Here is a 21,889-nt window from a genome sequence, read left to right as displayed (position 1 = left end):
TAAATACATAAAATACACTTAATTTAATTTAAGGCGAACATTAAATGTAAACATATCATACGACTCCATCACTACTACTAATAATACTACTGTTACTAATAAATGTGATCTGTCACACAGTCAGTCACACCAAGTCAAATGAATGGTAATCTGTATGTAACTGTTCTTTCAGTGGTTTATAGAAACAGGTATGATATAAGGAATAGACTCAATCTTTCCCAGAAGTCTTGGAATATGGAGGCAGCTGCTGTCCAGGTCAGATTTCTCTGGAACAGATGGCTGCTGTCCTCACTGCAGAGTTTTGCTGTGTAGGTCACACAATATTAAAACATATACTAAGTTTACTCTGATGCAGAAGGAGTAGGACAAAACATCGACCACTCCATAGCTTGGAATAAAAGACTCTAATAAATAGCACCTAATTTTTCTTTCAGCTCCTCCCACAGTGGATCATCTCCCTCAGTCCCTCGTATCTTTGTCAGCCACACCAACCTCTTCATGCCCTCCTTCAATACATCCAGGAGTCTTTGCTGTTGTCTCCTCTTTTCCTCCTGCCTGGCAACACCATCTTCAAATCCTTTGTCCAACACATCCATGGTCCCTCCTCTGCACATGTCCAGATTATCTCAGCATTGCCTCTCCAACCTTGTCTCCAAAGTGCTCTGAGCTGTCCCTCGGATGCATTCATTTCTAACCTTGGCCATCCTGTTTACGTCCAATCAAAAGCTTTAATTCAGTCTCCTGTCTTTTTGGGAGTGCATCATCTCCAAACCATACATTGGTCTCACTCACTAAATGTCCCCTTTCACTCTTGCTGCTATCTTTCCATCACAAAGCACTCTGACACTCTTCTCCACCCACACCACCCTGGCTGCACGCTCCCTTGTGCACTGCTGTTGCTTTGGTGAAGACTACATGGTTCTAATAGCTTCTATTCTTCTTTTATCCTTCTTGTAGCACTCTTCTGCTCTACCTGAGCACTCAAATTCCTCTTTTTATCCAACACTTACACACTCATACTCTGATGGATACATCGGAGAGCAACTTGGGGTTAGTGTCTTGTCCAAGGATACTTGGCATGCAGACTGGAGCAGACTGGGATCGAACCACCAACCTTCTGAATAGTAGGTGACCTGTGCTACCACCTGAGCTTTAGCCACCCTTTTGGATGGTTGAGCCCAGCTATTTAAACTCATCTACCTTCATTACGTCTACTTCTTCTTCCCATTCACACAGGTGTATTCTGTCTCTTATCTTATCTTCATCCCTCTTATCTCCAGAGCATACCTCCACATCTGCAGGAACTCATTCACCTGCTCCCTACTCTCACTACAGATCACACTGTCATCTGCAAACAACATAGCCCCCCACCTTGAACAAAAATCTGCCATTCAAGCTTTTCAGGGAGTTTTTAGGACTTCCTGATAATAATGAATTACAGTAGTCCAGCCTGGAAGTATTGAATGCATTGCTAATTATTCAGCATCACTCTGAGACAGGATGATTTTAAAGATATTGTGCAAATGGAAGAAATCAGTCTACATATTTGTTTAACATGCACATCAAAAGACATCATATCCTGGTTATATGCTTCCTCTAGATCAGGGGTCGGCAACCCTAGGCACGCGTGCCACAGTTGGCACGCGAAGGGTTAACTGATGGCACGACCATAGCTGGACTGGCCATCGTGCATATCGAGCATTTGCTTGGTGGCCTGGTGACTTTTTTTTCTCTTTGTAACGGAATAAACAATGAAAGGTGGTGGATTGGCCAGATGCTGCTCGATTATGGCAAAAATGATAATCACGATTATTTTCACTGAAATTGAGATCTCGATTATTTGACGATATTTATTTAACCCTTACGACCTACTATAGAACCAAGTCCGCCAGAGCTCATATTATTTTTTTACATGTTGTAGTGCCATTTGTGGGAGCATTTCAAGTTGCTATACAACTGTTATAGCCCATATTTTAATAATATGTCTGTATTAAGTCCATAGTAACTACATTAATTGCAAAAAAGTGCAATAAACTACAAAAAAATTGAAAATCGTTTTTGTTTTTTTTACATATATTTCTACTTGGAGAAATTTAAGAGGTTTATCCCTCAAAACTTTAAATACAAAAAAGTTGCAAAAAATAGTTTACAACAACAGGAAATTTATTTTGAGTGTCTTCATAGTTTTATTTTGGAAATACACCAATTTTTATATACTGCAGGAAAAACGAAAAAACAATCCTATGATGCAAATTTGCAAAGAAAACAGCATGTGCATCAAAATAAACCATTTCCAGCAGTGCAATTTGAGTTCTAAGCATCCCAGAAACTATTCAGAAAAGTCAAACATGACTTATAAAAACACCAGTATAGGCTTTTAAGGCCTACAAGTAAAAAACTACATTTTCCGCAAAAATGACATCACTTCCGGTTTCGGGCAGGAAATGGCGCGCTGACGTCCAGTGTTGCCAACTTTGTCGCTATATTTAGCAGTTTTCAGACCCGCTAAAAAAAGATGTGAAAGCGCGTATTGCTTTTACTCTCAACAAGCAGCGGGTGCTGTAACGCAGTCAGTTCTTCTTTTACTCTTTTACTCTTATGCTGTTTTGAGGATCACAAGGTTTAAAACTACTTATAAACACACACACACACACACACACACACACACACACACACACACACACACACACACAAAGTAACTCCACCAGAGTGCCCATTTCGGGTCACTTTTGCCGGTCCAAGCCCGGGTAAAGGAGCAGGGTTGGAATTGTGACATTAAAAAAAACAATAATTGCTAAAAGAAATTTAATTTGTAGTTCTAAATAAACACTAAATGCATTTAGGACGTTTTTTACTCACTTTATGTCTCTTCCACGATGTTGTTTCTCTCTCCAACAACATAGGTTACAATTAGATTAGCATGACCAATTATGCAAATTAGGCGATGACGTCATTTAGCGACTTCTAGTGACTTTTAGGACAGCCAATAGCGATTTTCCTTACTGAGGAGTTGGCAACACTGCTGACGTCTGTTTCACTGTGGGAAGTGTTACGAACAGCTGATCGGATCGGCAAAGCGTGTTTCTGGAATATTATGTTTTTGTTCCTGCAAGCGCTTTTTATGCAATTTTTGCAAAGCTTTATGTGGAAGGAAACCGTGACCGAGGACAAGCTGATGGCATCAGATGTAAGTACAACTCCTCCGGTTTCATATGCAAAACAAATTATTGCGCTAGCTTACACGGTTCAGGTTCTACAGGGATTTAAAAATAGTTACACAAAACGGAGCGTGCTGCTCTGACCGGCTTTAAAGGGTTAACAATAACAACGTATTGAATAATGACTTTAAAAAATAATATAAAATAGTGTGCAACACCACTGAAGTTTTTTTTTACCTCTCTTTTCAACCAACGGCAGTCACTCTCCTCTCCAAATAACTTCTGCTTAGCTTTCCGAGCTTCCCTCGGGTCCTCTTAATCAGCGGTCTCCAACCTTTTTTGCGCCACGGACCGGTTTATGCCCGACAATATTTTCACAGACCGGCCTTTAAGGTGTCGCGGATAAATGAGGGAGGGGCTAATAATCGGCTCAGTCATTTTTAATGATCGTTGAAAGCCCAGATCGTAATCGTGATTAAAATTCGATTAATTGAGCAGCCCTACTGGTCGGTGTGTAAAAATAACTGTTTTTCAACTCTCAGTAATGCCATAGTGATCGTTTGATATATGGACCTGCAGCGGAGTTTAGGCCCAGACACGGCTAGTGACGTCAGACTGAACGACCGGATACAGGTAACCCACCAGGAAGTGAGGTTATTAGCAAGTTCACCTTCAAAATTAAATCTTCTTAACATTTATAACTCTTTTTACTGTTCTTTTTAACTTAAATACATAAAAATGAATTATTTTAAAGCAAACATTAAAGATAAACATAAATGCCTTTGAGGCATCACAACTACACTACACACTAACTACACACTAACTACACAAGATTTGCGCTAAACGTTGCAAATCTCTCACATCTCAAACACGCCGTCACTCCTAAAACTTCCCCCTTTCCTAAACAACTAAATGCCATGTTGCCATATCATTTTTTGATTGGTCCACATGGTACATTTTTCCACCAATAGGAAAGGCTGGGGCGTTTGGTTTTGCTCACAGGCTTTCGAGCGTTTTCCTTATAAAACGCCGTTTTTACCGTTTCTTCCTGCAGTAAATATAAACAACGACAGTATTCAGGAAGAAAATCAAACATTGCAGATATTTTTATCATAACTCTGGTTTTATGTGGCCGATCAACTCAATTTAAAAACTGGTATAAAGTCCACACTTTTCCCGTCAGTTGTTTGTCTGTCCTGCTCACATCTCCAATGGTTGTGCACGTTGTCATTAACGTGGCTTCACTCCTCATCAGCCTCTTTGCTAAAACACCGGCACATAAGGACGCTGTCACAGCCTGTCAACCACGTTGATCAGCTGCGTATATACGAATGTGAATCGCATCATTGGCTGGACTGTGGGATAAGGTGGCATCGTTCTGATCCCATACGGGAGCAGCCAGTCACTGACTAACATGCAGAACAGAATTGCTAAATTATTAATGTTAATTTCAATTCAGGCTAGATTTTTTTTTGTGCACAACACAGATTTTCTGTGCGCAGAGTCGTGCCAGCAGTGCGCAGCTTAGAGGGAACATTGGTCCTTACTCCCTTCCTCCTTACTCCCTCGCTCCTTACTCTCTTCCTCCTTCCTCCCTTCCTCCTTACTCCCTCGCTCCTTACTCTCTTCCTCCTTACTCCCTTCCTCCTTCCTCCCTCGCTCCTTACTCTCTTCCTCTGCTCCTTCTGATTCACTAACTGTCCTTCACCCTCATGTTCTAGATTCATTAGCTCCTTCCATCTTCTCAGCACGTTCTTCACTTAGTCGCATATTTCCATCTGTACCTTTCATCACGATCCTGCTGCACATCCTTTTCAGTTTAATCACTCTGCCTACGAATCAGTCCTTTTCTCTTTCCTGAGTGTGCAGCCTCACATACAGCTCACTATCAGCCTTTTCCTTTCTTCTTGCCATCCCTTGCAGTGTCCCATCTCTTTCAGACTGTAAATGTAATCTACCTGCATGCACCTTTCTCCACTCTTATTTACCCCTGTATGTTCTTAAAGTACGTGTTTACCACCATCTGTCCTTCTGCATTTCTCCTGCAGACACTTCATCCAACTCCAGAACTCCTCTGTCTCTTCTGACACATGTTTTTACCTGTGCAGGTAATGTCCTGTGCAGCAGAATCATAATGTGAATGCTTTGTAGTGACAGACATATTTGCTTTCCCAGGAGGAGCCCCATAGACTCTCTGTAGGTATTTATTCACTTGATTTTATTATTCATATCACACAGGGGGTAAATATTATATTATATTATATTATCCATCCATCCATTCGCTTCCGCTTATCCTTTTCAGGGTCGCGGGGGGCGCTGGAACCTATCCCAGCTGTCATAGGGCAAGAGGCGGGGTACACCCTGGACAGGTCGCCAGTCTGTCGCAGGGCCAACACACAGTGACAGACACATTCACACCTAGTGACAATTTGGATTATCCAATTAACCTATCCCCACAAGCTGCATGTCTTTGGACGGTGGGAGGAAGCCGGAGTACCCGGAGGGAACCCACGCAAACACGGGGAGAACATGCAAACTCCACACAGAAAGACCCCGGCCTGATGGTGGAATTGAACTCAGGACCTTCTTGCTGTGCGGCAACAGTGCTAACCACCGTGCCACCGTGCTGCCCTGTATTATATATAATATATATATAATACAGGGCAATATAATATTATATTATATTATATTATATTATATTATATTATATTATATTATATTATATTATATTATATTATATTATAATGAAATCGTATGAGTAACATCCCTTCAAGCAAAAGTTTTGGTCATTTTCACACATTTTAGTGTTTGAATGTGTTTTCATGGTTTTAAATGACACAATGACTGTCATGGTCCTGGGCCGTGTTGGCCCAGTATTCTTAGTTCTCTTGTATTTTTGTATTTAGTTCCCTGTTTAGGCCATGTTTCCTGAGTTGCCCTGTTATGTTGTTCCCTGTGTGTTTTCCCTTCGTGGCTTTTACCCCCTGTGTGCCCCTCTGTGTATCTGTGAGCCCTCGTCTCTCCTTATGTTTTATTCCATGTTTCCCCAGCCCGTTATGTCTGTTTTCCCCGTGCTCTCTCTCCTCCTGTCTGAACCTCTGTACTTCCTGTTTGACTCTGCCCGTCTCCCGTCAGTGTTATGTTCACCCCGCCCTGTCTCGTTATGGTTATCTGTGTCAGCTGTGTTCCCCGTGTGTTCCCACTTTCCTCGTTAACCCTCTGTGTATTTCTGTCTGCGTCTCCCTCTGTTCGGCGTCGCGTTCTCCCTCATGTTGTGTGTGTTCCTCCCTGTGTTTCTTGGCGAGCTTTGTATTTAGTTTTCCCAGTTTAGTTTCGTATTTCCTACGTTCTGCCTCTCCAGCATTAAAGCTGTAATTTTTGAGTTCATCCCCGTGTCTGTGAGTTTTGCATTTTGGGTCCTCCTCCTGCCTGCCACACAGCGATCCATGACAATGACAGCAGTGGTAATAATAAGGCTGTTAGCCAAGATGGTAAGAAATGGCATGAAAACAAGCAGAAAAGACCCATAAGGAGCATATCTGAGTGTTTCCCAAAAATGACAAGAATGATGGTGGTGCTGCAAACACACATCACACTCATACATGGATGGGGTTTAACTTCCTGTTTACTCGTGTCCAGTTCAACTCCCAAAACCAGGGTGAGGTTTAAAATATAGCTATGTACAGTGTTACACTGAAACTCATTTTAGGGTGACAAGATGTAACGCACAATTCTTAAAATGCAACTCTTGATTGTGATGCAGAGCTAACTCTAACACACTGTGGGTTCTGTTCTTGGAATCAGAGCCTGATGATCGGATATCAGGCACGATTCGACTTTAGTAAAATGTTACATTTGCAGTTCATGGCTGAAGTTTAACAAAAACTGACAACCTGCCAGTCTTTGAAAATCCAGGCGGTTTATCAAAACCTCCGCGTTCAGAGAAAAAACGTTTTTGCTGTTTGTTCAGAGTCATCATCCCTGTGCAGCTGTCATGGATTCATGGAATTATCAGACCTGCTCATGCTGTTAAAAGTCGTGGAGTCATTAAGCATCCTAGTGTGGAGGAGGCTTTTCTCGATGGAGCAGTTAACTTGTGGCTCATGGTAAAAGTGTTTATATAAGCTGTTTGGATAATGATACGGGGACATGATGGCACATAGTGAGAATGAACAAATATTTGACGGAGGACAAGCAACTGTTTGTCAAGATGCCATTAAGCCCGGAGGTTGCATAGCACCTTCAAATAAAAGCATTCGTGTGTCACCGTGACAACAGTCCCACAATCACCCGACTGTCTGCAAATACGAAACAGTTTGAAACTGCTCAAAACACCACAGCACTAAAATAAAGTGTTAATGTTATTCGACAAAACTGATGTGAAATGTTATCTCACCAATAACACAACTTTACTAATGACAACGTAAACCACACATTTATTTGTGGCTTCCATTAACGCACATTTCATTTGATCAGACAGCAGAAAAACACAAACTTGGTTCATGTTTTTTTTCCATCGTCCTCATTTAATGTTGTTTCAAGGCCTGTTGCTTTCTTCTCTTTTCTCACATCCTTTCTGTCTCAACACAGACATGTAAAGTGAATGTATTGCTGTCAGGCTAAATTATAGTATATATCATGACCATGTGGGAAGGACGTTGGTGTGGTGGTCAGCACTGTTGGCCCACAGTACGAGGGTCCTGCACCATCAGGCCGGGCCTCTCTGTGTGGAGTTTCTCTTCGTGCTGTTGTGGGTTCACTGTGGGTACTCGAGCTTCCTCCCACAGTCCAAAGAGATGCAGTTAGTGGGATTCAGTTAACTGATGATGCTAATTTGCCCATAGGTGTGAATATGGTTGTTGTCTCCCTGTGAAAGCTCTGATTGGTGAGCTGTCCAGACTGCAGCCTCCTCTGATACGTGGATATACATATGTTCATGTTTCACGTTCATGTCAGATGCAGTTCAGCAGGATGGCACAGGATGTTACGTTCAACAACCTGCACACACACCTGGACACACACGTATGTTTCAGTCACAGTCATTGTGGCGATTGTTTGTTTATCTTTGCTCTGTATTGTCAGCTTTGTGTTCATACCTAAATATAAGAGAAGGATTGTGTGTGTCCTCATGAAGACTGTAGGTCAGGCTCATGTTGGTAAACAGTTATTATGAGGCAGTCGTCTCAGGTCGTCTTATGGAGAAAAGTGAAAGAAACATGACAGTATGATACAGCAACACACTGCATTAAGAAGAAAAGTGTTCCCAACGCCTCCAACATGCACCAACATCTGTCCCACTGCATACAAATAACAGGATGTGGATGCTGGGGAAAGTAGAGCCAACGACAATCAGTAAGGAATCTAATGATAAGTGATATCGATACAGAATCAGAACTTCTTAATGTTTAAGAATTCCTGACGCCGTCCTTCAGTAACATGAAAGCAGGCTGTTGCTCCCGGAGCTAGGCTAACAGCTCCACAGAGATCCTGGAGCTAAGATTCGTGTTATTCCGTGTTCATTTAGCCCTTTGCGTGCTCGCAATGCATCACATTTTACTGCTGCAACAGCTAATGTTGGAACTTTCCCTCGACTCTGCAACACAACAGGAGAACACACTCTGAGGGAATCACTGCAGATGGGAACTGTGACGTTTATCCTCTTCAAACTACATGTACACCAGTCCCACTGTACTGAATCGTTTGGAGGCGTTTGAGCCATGACACACTTTATTAACAGCTGCGTCTCACAGATGTGCTGCTGAGGAAAACACTAACACAGCGGTTATTATAAGGACGATCCTCTCTCAGAGACTGTTCTTTATGAACACTGTCTTCACCTGCTCCCTTCAGAGGTCACCCACCTCCATCTCCCCCCGTCCTCACCAACCCTCCACCTTCATCATCACCTCGTGGGCTCAGTAAATGAATCATCTTCAGTAAATGAAATGCTTATCACAGTATGCAGATGTTGTTTCTTCATCGATATCCCACTACGACACAAACACAGACAATGGCGAGCTTCTGAAAATTCCCTTTCTTCAATCACTCACCAAAATGTATTCCCTCTAAATTTACAAATGGCTGACCTTTGAAAATTGCCGTGTTTAAGCCTTTGCTTTTCATCCTTCTGTGCCTTCTGTAAATGTCACATAATGTTACTGGGCTCTGGCAGCACAGGATCATTAATCTTTCCTGTGCAGGCTGGCTGGGGAAATATGGTGGGCAGAGCCGCTATATCAGTAAGTAGGGACATCAGAGCAGAAGTGTAAACATCATTTAGACACTGCAGTTTTTCTGCTCAAATGGGTTTGATGTTGATGAACATAGACCAGTGATGCGCAGTGTTTGATCAATGCTGGAGGAAGGTTAGTCGTTATTCCATCACGGTAAGATGGAAATGTGCATTTCTCCTCTTCCACACTGACAGAGGACAAATCTGCCTCCTGCGCTCCATTTGTACTCATGCATGGGTTGCATGTGCACGACTCGGACAGGCCGTGTATACGCAGAACAAACCGAGCCATGAAGTCCAAGGAACAGTCTGCAGACCGCTGAGAGAGGATTGCATGGATGCACAGATGCAACCCAACAGATTTCTCCCACCACTCCCAGTCTGCACAGTAGCATCATGGGCAGCCAAAGTGGGAGAAACCTCCCCAGAAAAGGCGTGCTGAGACTTTCAGCTCTAATTGCTGCCAAACGTGTTTCAACAAAATTTCGAGCAAAGGCCGTAAAAACAGTTTTGTTTTTTATTTTGAATAAATCTGCAAGAATTCCAAGGAATCGTTTTCACTGAATGTAATCCATGTTGGAATAATGCAAGGAAACTACTACGACAGGCTGTGAGCTGTAAAATAGTACAGTACAGAATACTATTTCATATACTGAAAGTACTAATGTAGTTAGTAAAGGAAAGCTGATTGTCGGGCATCAGGTGAGAGGTGTTCTCAGATTTTGATAGGAAAAATGAAATTGTGAGACGGTGCATTTGAGTTTTGACACGCTGCTCCTGTATTTTGAATAATAAACAATGACAGTGACAATGTGTCATGTTTGGTTACATTTATGTAATTGTAAGACTTACCAAGGACAAAGTATTTTATAGAAAAACTTGAAGGAGGCTGTACTTTCTCTTTACCATGGCTCTATATAATAAATGAAACGGGGCTTTTGTGAGCACACAGACTGAAGATGGGATTGCACACCAACGCTCCAGTGACCAATTAGAAAATTGAAAGTAAACTTGGTGCTGCCAGCAGGTCTTGTTTGGCATCCACATGGTTCTGGCAGGTAGTGTCAGTGGATGGTGACAAACTGTTGTTTTCTGCTTCACAACACCTGCAGCCTGGAGCACTTTGAAACTTCCATCACACACACACACACACACACACACACACACACACACACACACACACACACACACACACACACACACACACACACACACACACACACACAGAGTTTCTCAAGCATGTCACAATGTCATCTCAGCCCTGTGGAGTCACTTTATTATAAAATGTAAAAATCCATTCAATTTTATTTAATCACATGAAAAGATAAGGCATTTCCAGGTCATTAATCACATAGAGCCTCTCAGGGGGGGGTCTGTCTGTCTCCACACAGCACTCTCAGCATCATTTAGGAGAGAAATGCTGGGATAAGGATGGACTGCATTCATCACAGGGACTGAACTGTTTGCACAGCAGCTGCAGCTGCCACTGATATTAATCAAACAAAACTAACTTTTTGTTACAAAAGTCTTTTCTGTTAACCTTTGAGACAGGATGATTATTCCTGACGCTCTGCTGCTCTGGAGTTTGGAGGCTGTCAAATCCATAACCAATCTGATTTGGCACTGTTTAAGGATAAATACAGAAACACCCAAATTAGAGCAATCATTCCCATATAAATGAGTAAAACTACTAATGATGGACAACGAATCCTGTAATATTTGTAACAGCTGAGCAGTAACTGGTTCTTTACGTAGAGCTTTTGTACTTTACTCAGAGCACTTTGAGTGTTTCCTCTCTAACATTCACACTCTGATGAAGACGCTGGGATCAAGTTGGGCTTCGGTATCAGGAACAAAGCACACTGTATTCGTAGATGACCCCTCCTGAGCCACAGCTGAACTCATCTCAGAAAATGCTAAAAACATCTCCTTTGTGTCTCACTATTCAGCATCAACAACAGCAGCGTTTAGATGATCTCATGGCATAAATGTGAAATGATTAAGAACTTCATTTGCAGTTGGCGTCCTGTGTGAGTTGAATCCATTTGAATTGAGCTTGTTTATATGTGCACCACCCAAGGACATCGTCACACTGACACTCAGGGAGCCAGGAAATGAAGCAACATGCCTACAGTGGTTGGATGCATTGATCCACCACCCTGAAGAACCAGGTAGAAGTATCCTGTCCTGACTATGTTAAAACCAAACTCACTGGTTTGGTCGGAGCGAAATAGCTGACGACTGTTTAATTCTCCTCTAAAAACATGTACATGTGAATTAAAATCACTTTGAGTCAAACGATGATAACAGAAAGCCGCACCACAGTTATCCGACGAGCTAACTGGGAAGTTAAAGTAGTGCAGGCTGACATAAAAATCTGAACACATCCCAAACTGCAGACAAGGTCAGAGCCAGTGAGTGTGTAATAAATTGGGAGGGTGTGTGCTGAAGCCATTATCTTTCCCTCTCTGCGAGCAGAGCAGTGCAGTGACCTGACATTATAACAAATGGAGGGGAAAACTCTGCCATGAGATGTAAATTCCTGCTCTGCTCCCAGTGGATGGTGGAGTCTCCTCAGAAAGTGAAGCACTGACCCGTGGTGTCCACCAAGATCTGAGATGACAGCGATGGAAGGATTAGAGAGACAGAGAGATGTAAGAGAAAATAGGTGGATGGGGGTTAGGTTAGGTTGTGTAAAAGGGAATTATGATTACATAGGATGCAGGAAGCATCATGGCAAGCAAGATGGAACTGTCAGCATGGACTTCTGCCATGCTCTGTGTTCTAGATGACAGGCAGTGGGGAAAGTGTTCAATGAGTGGGAACTGCTCGGAGCAAACTGTGGATTTTAAAAACAACCAACAATGTACACAGAATGTTTTCTTTGGAAGAATAACAGCAAGCATGTGCACAGCAGAGGCACGTTCAGGCTACTGGGAGTCATGGTGGAAGTTTTCTAATCAGAAGCTACAGTCGGGGAATAATCATTGGGTCTCCTGCTGAATGTCTACGTTTGCTCACTTAGAAAAAATACAACAGTTTTTACTGTAGTTTCATGTTATTGGAACGAGACTATCAGCCAAAAACAATTACACATGTTATAACACGTTAGATAAAAGCTGACTGAGGGTTGTTTGGGTCATGCACATGTTGATTCTGCTTTGGTTTCATCAGCACTTTCTCCTGAGCCTTCTCCGCATCCTTTAGATGTTCACTGGCAAACTGAAGATGGGCCTGTTGTTGAGCTCCACGATGCATGAAATCACTCCATTAGGGTGTAAGTTCCTCCACAGTAGTTTGGGGCTGATCCAGCACCTTTCTCATGATCATCCCAGCGAGGGATGGAGCTCCAGACTGAAGGCAGTTGATGGTCTTGTAGTCGATTCCAGCCTTGTGCAGATCGAGAGTCCCGTCCCTGACATCCTTTGGCAGCTTTCTGGTCCTGCCCATGATGGTGGAGATGTTAAAGTAGAAGAAACTGATGGTGTGGCTGATACATCAGAAGTATGCGTCCCACATGGGAGCCAGAATTCTGACACATATTCAATTCATAACTTTTATGTAATGTGTGTGTGTTTTAACTACCATGCCATTTAGAGACAAATTTAGCTCCTCTGTACCAAAGCAAACATGCAGCTCAGGAGTGAGCTAGCTCCTGTGTTCACTGAGATATTCAACATCTCTTTATCTCAGTCGGTGATCCCCACATGCTTCAAAGAGTCCATCATTGTTCCTGTCCCGAAGAAACCCCACCCTGCTTCTCTCAATGACTATCGCCCTGTAGCCCTCACCTCAGTAGTGATGAAGTGCTTTGAACGCCTGGTCAGAGACTTCATCATTTCTTCACTACCAGACACACTGGACCCACTACAGTTCGCTTACCGTCCAAATCGTTCCACAGACGATGCCACAGACGATGCCATCTCTCATCTCCTCCACACATCACTCACTCACTTGGACACTAGAAGGGGGAATTATGTTAAAATGCTCTTCATAGACTACAGCTCTGCATTTAACACCATAATTCCCTCCACACTCACCACCAAGCTGGAGCATCTGGGACTCAGCTCATCTATGTGTCAGTGGATCTCCAACTTCCTAACTGGCAGACCACAGGCAGTAAGGATGGGCGGACATGTCTCAGCCTCCACCACTCTCAGCACTGGAGCCCCCCAGGGGTGTGTTCTGAGCCCCCTGCTGTACTCTTTGTACACATATGACTGTGTGGCCACTACCAGCTCCACCACCATCATCAAGTTTGCTGACGACACCGTCGTGGTGGGCCTGATCTCTGATAACAACGAGACGGCCTACCTGAAGGAGATTAGGAATCTGGAGAACTGGTGCCAGAGGAACAACCTCCTTCTAAACGTCAGTAAGACAAAGGAGCTGATAGTGGACTTCAGCACTAAGCAGGAGAGGAACTACCAGACCCCCGTCATCAACGAGTGCCCAGTGGAGAGAGTGGACAGCTTCAAATACCTCGGAGTTCACATCACGCAGGACCTGTCATGGTCCTGTCACATCAACACCGTGGTGAAAAAGGCCCGACAGCGTCTCTACCACCTCAGACGCTTGAGAGACTTCCAACTGCCCTCCAAGGTGCTCAGGAACTTTTACTCGTGCACCATAGAGAGCATCCTGGCGGGAAACATCTTAACCTGGTTCGGGAACAGCACCATGCAGGACAGACGAGCTCTACAGAGGGTTGTGCGGTCAGCTGAGCGCACCATCCGCTCTGAGCTCCCTGACCTGCACTCAATCTACAGCAGGCGGTGCTGGACCAAGGCCAGGAAGATGGTGAAGGACCTCAGCCATCCCAACAACAGACTGTTCTCTCTGTTGAGGTCAGGAAAGCGATTCCGCTCCCTGAAGACCAACACAGAGAGACTGAGGAGGAGCTTCTTCCCGCAGGCGATACGGTCTCTCAATCACACCACCACACAGTACTGACCCACACATATGGTTCTTACACACACACTGGACTTTCTGGACTTTGGTTTTGCACAACACTGGTCACTATATTCTTCATTTCCGGTTAATACTTGTACAGCTGCTGTTATTGTGTATATATTTATTTATATTTAGATTTCTTCATACATTCTTATATAGTTCTATATTGTGTATTTTGTTGTACAGTTATTTTATTTTCAACTTTAATTTATATATTTTATCTTATTCTTCCCAGTTAAATTTACCCTTCATTCTAATTTGTGTTGTACAGTTATTTCATTTTTAACCTTAATTTATATTTTATTCCTTCCTAGTTAAATTTACCCTTTTTAATTTTTCATATTTATTTCCTATCTTATTCATAGCCTTTTCCTTTTGTTTTCTTTAGGTCACGAGCAGTTGTCCAAGCATTTCACTACATATCGTACTGTGTATGACTGTGTACGTGACAAATAAAATTTGAATTTGAATTTGAATTTGAATTTGAGACTGACGTCCCAGATTGTGGCCTGAGGTAACAATGAGCACCAGCACAGAAACTCTTCTACTAAAGAGGAGCAAAGGGGAGGCATGTCCACAGACATGCACAGGGCTAATGCTGATGATGGCAGACGCTCCGCTCTGGCAGCTCCTAAAGTGAGCAAATGAAGGAGTTTAAGTCATTAACATGTCAGGGACATTAATCAGTCACTCGTGTTTGTGCAGTTATTATGTTTCATCCAGTGCAGAGGTTTGCAAATTAATGTCACTCATAACTTAATCAGAAATTCAAGAAGTTTAAGCTGCAGTGAGGCAGGTGTGTGGTGTATGTGATGATCTCACTGTCAAATATTCTTTGGCTGGTTGTGTCTTTATTTTTTTCTTCTCAGAATAAAAGAGGACAACTCTTTTTCTTAATGTAGTTATTACTTCTAAAAACCTTGTTAAACTTGGCAATGAAAAATGGTTTCTTTGTGCGCTATGTTATTGTCTTTTTTCTCGCTCTCCCTGCTTCTTCTTTGTATTTTATAAAGCACTCAGTGATGAAAAGAAACAGGCAGCCGCTGAAGAAAGGCGCGCCTCTCCCTCATTTAAATCCTCTCTCATTATGAGACTAGCAGGTGGTATATGGAGAATATTGCTCTTTAATAAAGGTTCATTTCACCAATATAATGTTGCAAATAAGTGCATCTCCACATGAGCTTGGCTTTATTCTGTCAAGTGAACACATGAAGGTTGCACAAATTAGCCCTGCTTTGCTTGAGTGTCTGTCGCAGACATGTTGTCTTTTTTTGAAACAATGCAATATTCAGTCTCACAGCGTTTCTTTTATTTGCATCTGCTCGTCACTGAGGCCAAACCACAAACAGAATTTACAGTGTGATTCAAGTCTGAGATCCCATCAAGTGACCGTGATTTTGGAAATTTAGAGACTGAAACATTCAAAGATTCAGGAGCTTCTGACATGTAAATGTAAGCAGAGATATTTCAGGTTCTGCGTTGCTAAGATGGGAGTTTAAATCGGATCATTAACATGGACTTTCAGGGAGCCGCTCCAGCCGTGCTAGGGGAGTCCACGCCACCAAAGCCCGAGGTCGATGTGCTGAGCAGAGCGGCCTCACCTCCACCAGAGGCCGGCGTCCGGCATGCTGGATGCCACACCGGCTGCGCCGCTGCTTGCCACATGGGTGGGGCTGCCACTGGATACGCGGGCGACTCCCGGACCCACCTCATCACCGGCACCACTAGATGCGTGGGCGGCCACCAGAACAGATAGTACCTCCCTGCTGCTGGCCCAGGGGCTGGGGTCGGTTCCCGCTCCTGGGGGAGGGGGAGTAGGTTCGGCCGGGTGGTTCCCCGGCCACAGTCCGGTGATGGGCGGTTGTGGCGGGGCGTGGTTTGCGGTGATGATGCAGGTGCGATTGACCCACCTGAGCGACACCTGCAATCACGCCTCGCCGGCTTAAAAGTTTAGAGTTTTTGGCGAATGTTGTTGTGTGTTAGGTTGAGCTGGCAGCGGGAGAGCTGCAGCTCTGTGTGTCCAGCAACCGTACCAAATAAAGATGATCACAGTGGGTCTGTCGTGTTTTTCTGTCGTGTAGGCTGTAGCTGAGGAGGTTGGTGGTTCAATCCCTTGCTGCTTCATTCTTCAAGCCAGAGATTACTTGGGCTCCGATCAGGGTCTGCTTGTGTGTGGATGTTTGATAGAAAGCACCTTAGTAGAAAAAAGTGCTTGTATGAACTGGTATGAAAACCTGAGTGAGGCATTTTGTATAAGATGAGTAGAAAAGCACTATATAAGAACCAGTCGTTTACCAGAGGGGACCCTGCCACCAGACTCCCAGTTGCTTTTTCACTGCAGGCCTTCAAAATCTGAAAGTCATAAAGAGAAAACAAACCAACTGTGACTATAAATACAAGGGCTTCAGTGGCACAGTAAAACACCGTCAACCCAGGCACATTGGGATGACAACTGACTGTCTTCCTTCTCTCACCCCAACCAGTCGCAGCAGATGGCCCCGCCCCTCCCTGAGCCTGGTTCTGCTGGAGGTTTCTTCCTGTTAAAAGGGAGTTTTTCCTTCCCACTGTCACCAAAGTGCTTGCTCATAGGGGGTCATATGATTGTTGGGTTTTTCTCTGTATCTATTATTGTACGATCTACTGTACAATATAAAGCACCTTGAGGCGACTGTTGTTGTGATTTGGTGCTGTATAAATAAAGCTGAATTGAATAGAATTGGAAAAAAGCTCTTGGACTAGCACCCTCGCTCTGCCGGTCCTGAACTTCCTGACAGATAGACCTCAGGCAGTCAAGGCACAAGACTACATGTTCAGTCCACTCCTGTACAGACTCTTCACCTACTCTTCTGTCTCCTCCCACAGCAACACCTCCATCGTCCACTTTGCTGACGACATAATTATCAGCAAGGAAAAGGGAAGAGGAGAAAGCACATGCCCTATTATATATGACTGGGACTCGGGCTCATGTAGCCTAATCTGTCAGCCCCATGTGAGAGACTCACTACAATGAAAACATCCAGATTTTCCAGCATCAGTGGGATGGAGCCAAGAAATAATACTGTAAGTGATGACAGCAATGACAGAAGTCATTCAGAATTCACAGACAGGTTTGTGTGTGTGCAGTTCGCCAATGAGACCCATTCGTTCCGTTCTTACAATGAAGCCTTTCTCATTTCAGCCCTTCTGTACAGACAAGTTGCAAACTTTAACATCTAGCATGCTAACTGAGGCCTGCAGACTCTTAAATGTAGTTCTAGAATTTTCTGCAGTTTCTTGATCGTTGGACAATCAGGCCTTAGGTGGATTTGCTGGGACTTGCAGTACTGGGAGGATTTACAGCAATCTTGAATGTTTTCTTCTTGTTAATAATCTATTTTTCTCTAGAATGATGAGGTACAAGATGTTTGGAAATGTTCTGACCTTGATGACTGGAAACCTTTGGTTCTCACGTGTGTTTCTTCCTTGGAAATGTGTCTGACACACACATGTAATGCTCCAGACCAACAATGTTTGCTTTTACAGAGTTGGTCACAGTCGGTGATGATCAGTTAGGTACATTTGATTAGACACACCTGGCAGCTATTTGTCTTCTTAATTTGTATGGAAATAGTTGGTGTAATGCATGTCTATTTTGGCTTAGATGTTGTGAAATAAAAACACAGTTGATTTGATGAGCTCTATAAACCGTAGAACTAAAGACTGTATTTTCTTTTCCACATGACTGTATGTCATTGATACGGTAGCATTTTGAGGGAGTTGCATCTCCAGCTCCAGCTTTGATTTGTTGCTGTAACGATAGTCTGTTTCTCTTGTGCAGGGACGGATTAAGGTTATTGTCTGTCAATGCGACTCCATTTGTTTTGATCCACAGTAATTTTCCAGCTTTCATCAGAGTGCATTCTTTTGATTTAGTTGCTGATTTTCAGCTTTTAGCTGCTAATGAAGATTCATTTTAATCCCTGGCAGGATCTTCTCATCTCAGTGTTTCTTCTTTTGCCACTTCAATTTTTAATATCTTGAGGACAATGATCAAGTGCACATGCAGACCCTCGAGTTCTTGGTTTGGCAGATATAGCTTATATAAAATGGAGAAGTTGTTGAGCTCAGCAGAATATAGGATGAGGAATATTTAATCAGAAAGTCATTGTCACTGATTTAGTCCAAGATTAGTCACAAGTGTTTGATGATAATCTTCAGTCAGTTTTCTGGTATCTAACATGAAGCCAGGCATACGCATTGAAGCTCTTCAAGTGTCTTGAGTGTTTGACCCACTCCTCAGCCGTACAATGCAGGGGATGTGTAGCCTAATTGAATATACGGCTAATGAGGAAAATGGCAGGCTGAAAAATCAAATGCAGGTGCTCTCTTGGATTTTCTTTTGTAGAACATCCTGCTTCTATCTTTTATACATTAAAAAACATCTTGAGGAGAAAACGTGCTTTGAAAGAAGGTATTTTAAAAATAAAAGCAGGCTTGTTCAAGTCAGAAAGGCCTAAACAGTCTGAACATGGCGCTGACTACAAAATGTTTTAAAAAAATGAAATAAGAATGTCAGCAATCACATTTACATATATAATATTTTTAGCTTTGATAGCAGCAGAAAAAAAGACGTTTTATCTTTCCACAACATCTCTGATACAAAAGTGTATTCAGCCTGTCCTGGTTCTGCCTGCAGACAGTTACAGTAAGGCTGCCTGTACTGTGTCACTGCTGAATATCAAAGGACTTTAACCAACCTTTTAAAGTGAACACATGCATCATCATATATTTGCACAAAATACAAACTGTAACACATGAAGAACATTAAAAAAAATATAGAGAATGTATCGGTTTATATTTCAGTGCTGAATAAACCTGGAACTATTACACGCATCACATGTACTTTCCTGTGTTTACACTATACTAAAGGTTGTATGTTTTCTATTAAAAATATTAAAAAGACACAAAACTAAATGTCCATCCATCCATTGATCCATATTCTTCTGCTTATAAGGGGTCAGGTTGGAGGGGCATTCGCCAAAGCAGAGATTCTCAGACTTACTTCTTCCCAGGGGAATACCAAGGCATTCCCAGGCCAGCAGGGAGACGTGATCCCTCCAGTGTATCCTAGGTCTACCCCAGGGTCTCTCCCAGTAGGACATGCAAAGAATATATCACCCAGGAGGCGCCCAGGAACCATCCTTGTTAGATGCCCAAATAACCTCAAATGGTTCCTTTGAAAATGTAGAAGCAGCTTTATTCGGAGCCCCTCTAGGATGACTGAACTCCTCACCCTATCTCTAAGGGAGAGGCCAGCTATGCTTTGGAGAAAGCTCTGCTGCTTGTGTCCATGATCTAATTTTCTTTTGGTCAAATCAAATCACTTTTATTGTCACATCACATGTGCAGGTACATTGGTACAGTACATGCGAGTGAAATTCTTGTGTGCGAGCTTCACAAGCAACAGAGTTGTGCAAAATACAATAATGTAAACAAGCAAAATACAAGAATGGCTACATCTGAAACTAATAAATATATGTACAATATATAATAGTATATGCAAAAAAAAAGTTTCTGGATGTGTATACTAAATGTTTTTCTACGTGTGTGTGTGTGTGTGTGTGTGTGTGTGTGTGTGTGTGTGTGTGTGTACACATATTTTACAAATTAAATAGAGTAAACAATAAATAAAATATATAAAAATATACAGAGTTGAATATGTGCAAAACAGTGGCGTTACTGTACAGTATGGAGTGCATAATGTTAAAGTTCCAGTAGTGAAGCTGAGGTGTCTATGACGTGTTCAGCAGTCTGATGGCCTGATGGAAGAAGCTGTCTCTCAGTCTGCTGGTACGGGACCGGATGCTGCAGAACCTCCTTCCTGATGGAAGCAGTCTGAACAGTTTATGGCTGGGGTGACTGGAGTCCTTGATGATCCTCCCCGCTTTCCTCAGGCAGCGCTTCCTGTAGATGTCTTGGAGGGAGGGAAGCTCAAATTCAAATTCAAATTCAAATTTTATTTGTCACGTACACAGTCATACACAGTACGATATGCAGTGAAATGCTTGGACAACTGCTCGTGACCTAAAGAAAAAAAGGAAAAGGCTATGAATAAGATAGGAAATAAATATGAAAAATTAAAAAGGGTAAATTTAACTAGGAAGGAATAAAATATAAATTAAGGTTAAAAATGAAATAACTGTACAACACAAATTAGAATGAAGGATAAATTTAACTGGGAAAGAATAAGATAAAATATATAAATTAAAGTTGAAAATAAAATAACTGTACAACAAAATACACAATATAGAACTATATAAGAATGTATGAAGAAATCTAAATATAAATAAATATATACACAATAACAGCAGCTGTACAAGTATTAACCGGAAATGAAGAATATAGTGACCAGTGTTGTGCAAAACCAAAGTCCAGAAAGTCCAGTGTGTGTGTAAGAACCATATGTGTGGGTCAGTACTGTGTGGTGGTGTGATTGAGAGACCGTATCGCCTGCGGGAAGAAGCTCCTCCTCAGTCTCTCTGTGTTGGTCTTCAGGGAGCGGAATCGCTTTCCTGACCTCAACAGAGAGAACAGTCTGTTGTTGGGATGGCTGAGGTCCTTCACCATCTTCCTGGCCTTGGTCCAGCACCGCCTGCTGTAGATTGAGTGCAGGTCAGGGAGCTCGGAGCGGATGGTGCGCTCAGCTGACCGCACAACCCTCTGTAGAGCTCGTCTGTCCTGCATGGTGCTGTTCCCGAACCAGGTTAAGATGTTTCCCGTCAGGATGCTCTCTATGGTGCACGAGTAAAAGTTCCTGAGCACCTTGGAGGGCAGTTGGAAGTCTCTCAAGCGTCTGAGGTGGTAGAGATGCTGTCGGGCCTTTTTCACCACGGTGTTGATGTGACAGGACCATGACAGGTCCTGCGTGATGTGAACTCCGAGGTATTTGAAGCTGTCCACTCTCTCCACTGGGCACTCGTTGATGACGGGGGTCTGGTAGTTCCTCTCCTGCTTAGTGCTGAAGTCCACTATCAGCTCCTTTGTCTTACTGACGTTTAGAAGGAGGTTGTTCCTCTGGCACCAGTTCTCCAGATTCCTAATCTCCTTCAGGTAGGCCGTCTCGTTGTTATCAGAGATCAGGCCCACCACGACGGTGTCGTCAGCAAACTTGATGATGGTGGTGGAGCTGGTAGTGGCCACACAGTCATATGTGTACAAAGAGTACAGCAGGGGGCTCAGAACACACCCCTGGGGGGCTCCAGTGCTGAGAGTGGTGGAGGCTGAGACATGTCCGCCCATCCTTACTGCCTGTGGTCTGCCAGTTAGGAAGTTGGAGATCCACTGACACATAGATGAGCTGAGTCCCAGATGCTCCAGCTTGGTGGTGAGTGTGGAGGGAATTATGGTGTTAAATGCAGAGCTGTAGTCTATGAAGAGCATTTTAACATAATTCCCCCTTCTAGTGTCCAAGTGAGTGAGTGATGTGTGGAGGAGATGAGAGATGGCATCGTCTGTGGAACGATTTGGACGGTAAGCGAACTGTAGTGGGTCCAGTGTGTCTGGTAGT

General features: G+C 43.1%; 1 long non-coding RNA gene across 1 annotated transcript; it reads right to left on the bottom strand.

The window, feature by feature from the left end:
* Positions 1 to 15,670: 15,670 nt before the first annotated feature.
* On the bottom strand, positions 15,671 to 17,883 carry LOC147316619 (uncharacterized). Its single transcript, XR_015131639.1, has 3 exons — positions 17,764 to 17,883; positions 16,639 to 16,695; positions 15,671 to 16,537 (listed from the first exon to the last, which is right to left on the bottom strand). It is a non-coding gene; the product is annotated as an uncharacterized LOC147316619 (long non-coding RNA).
* Positions 17,884 to 21,889: the final 4,006 nt, after the last annotated feature.

The sequence above is a fragment of the Aulonocara sp. 'chitande type north' Nkhata Bay genome, linkage group LG12 (genome assembly GCF_057382095.1).
Source record: "Aulonocara sp. 'chitande type north' Nkhata Bay isolate Kocher_YH1m ecotype deep benthic linkage group LG12, A_spYH_male_GT1.1, whole genome shotgun sequence".
NCBI classification, from domain to species: Eukaryota; Metazoa; Chordata; class Actinopteri; order Cichliformes; family Cichlidae; genus Aulonocara; species Aulonocara sp. 'chitande type north' Nkhata Bay.
The sequence above is the reverse complement of the archived record's forward strand: the minus strand, read 5'-3'. Positions and strand labels throughout refer to the sequence as shown.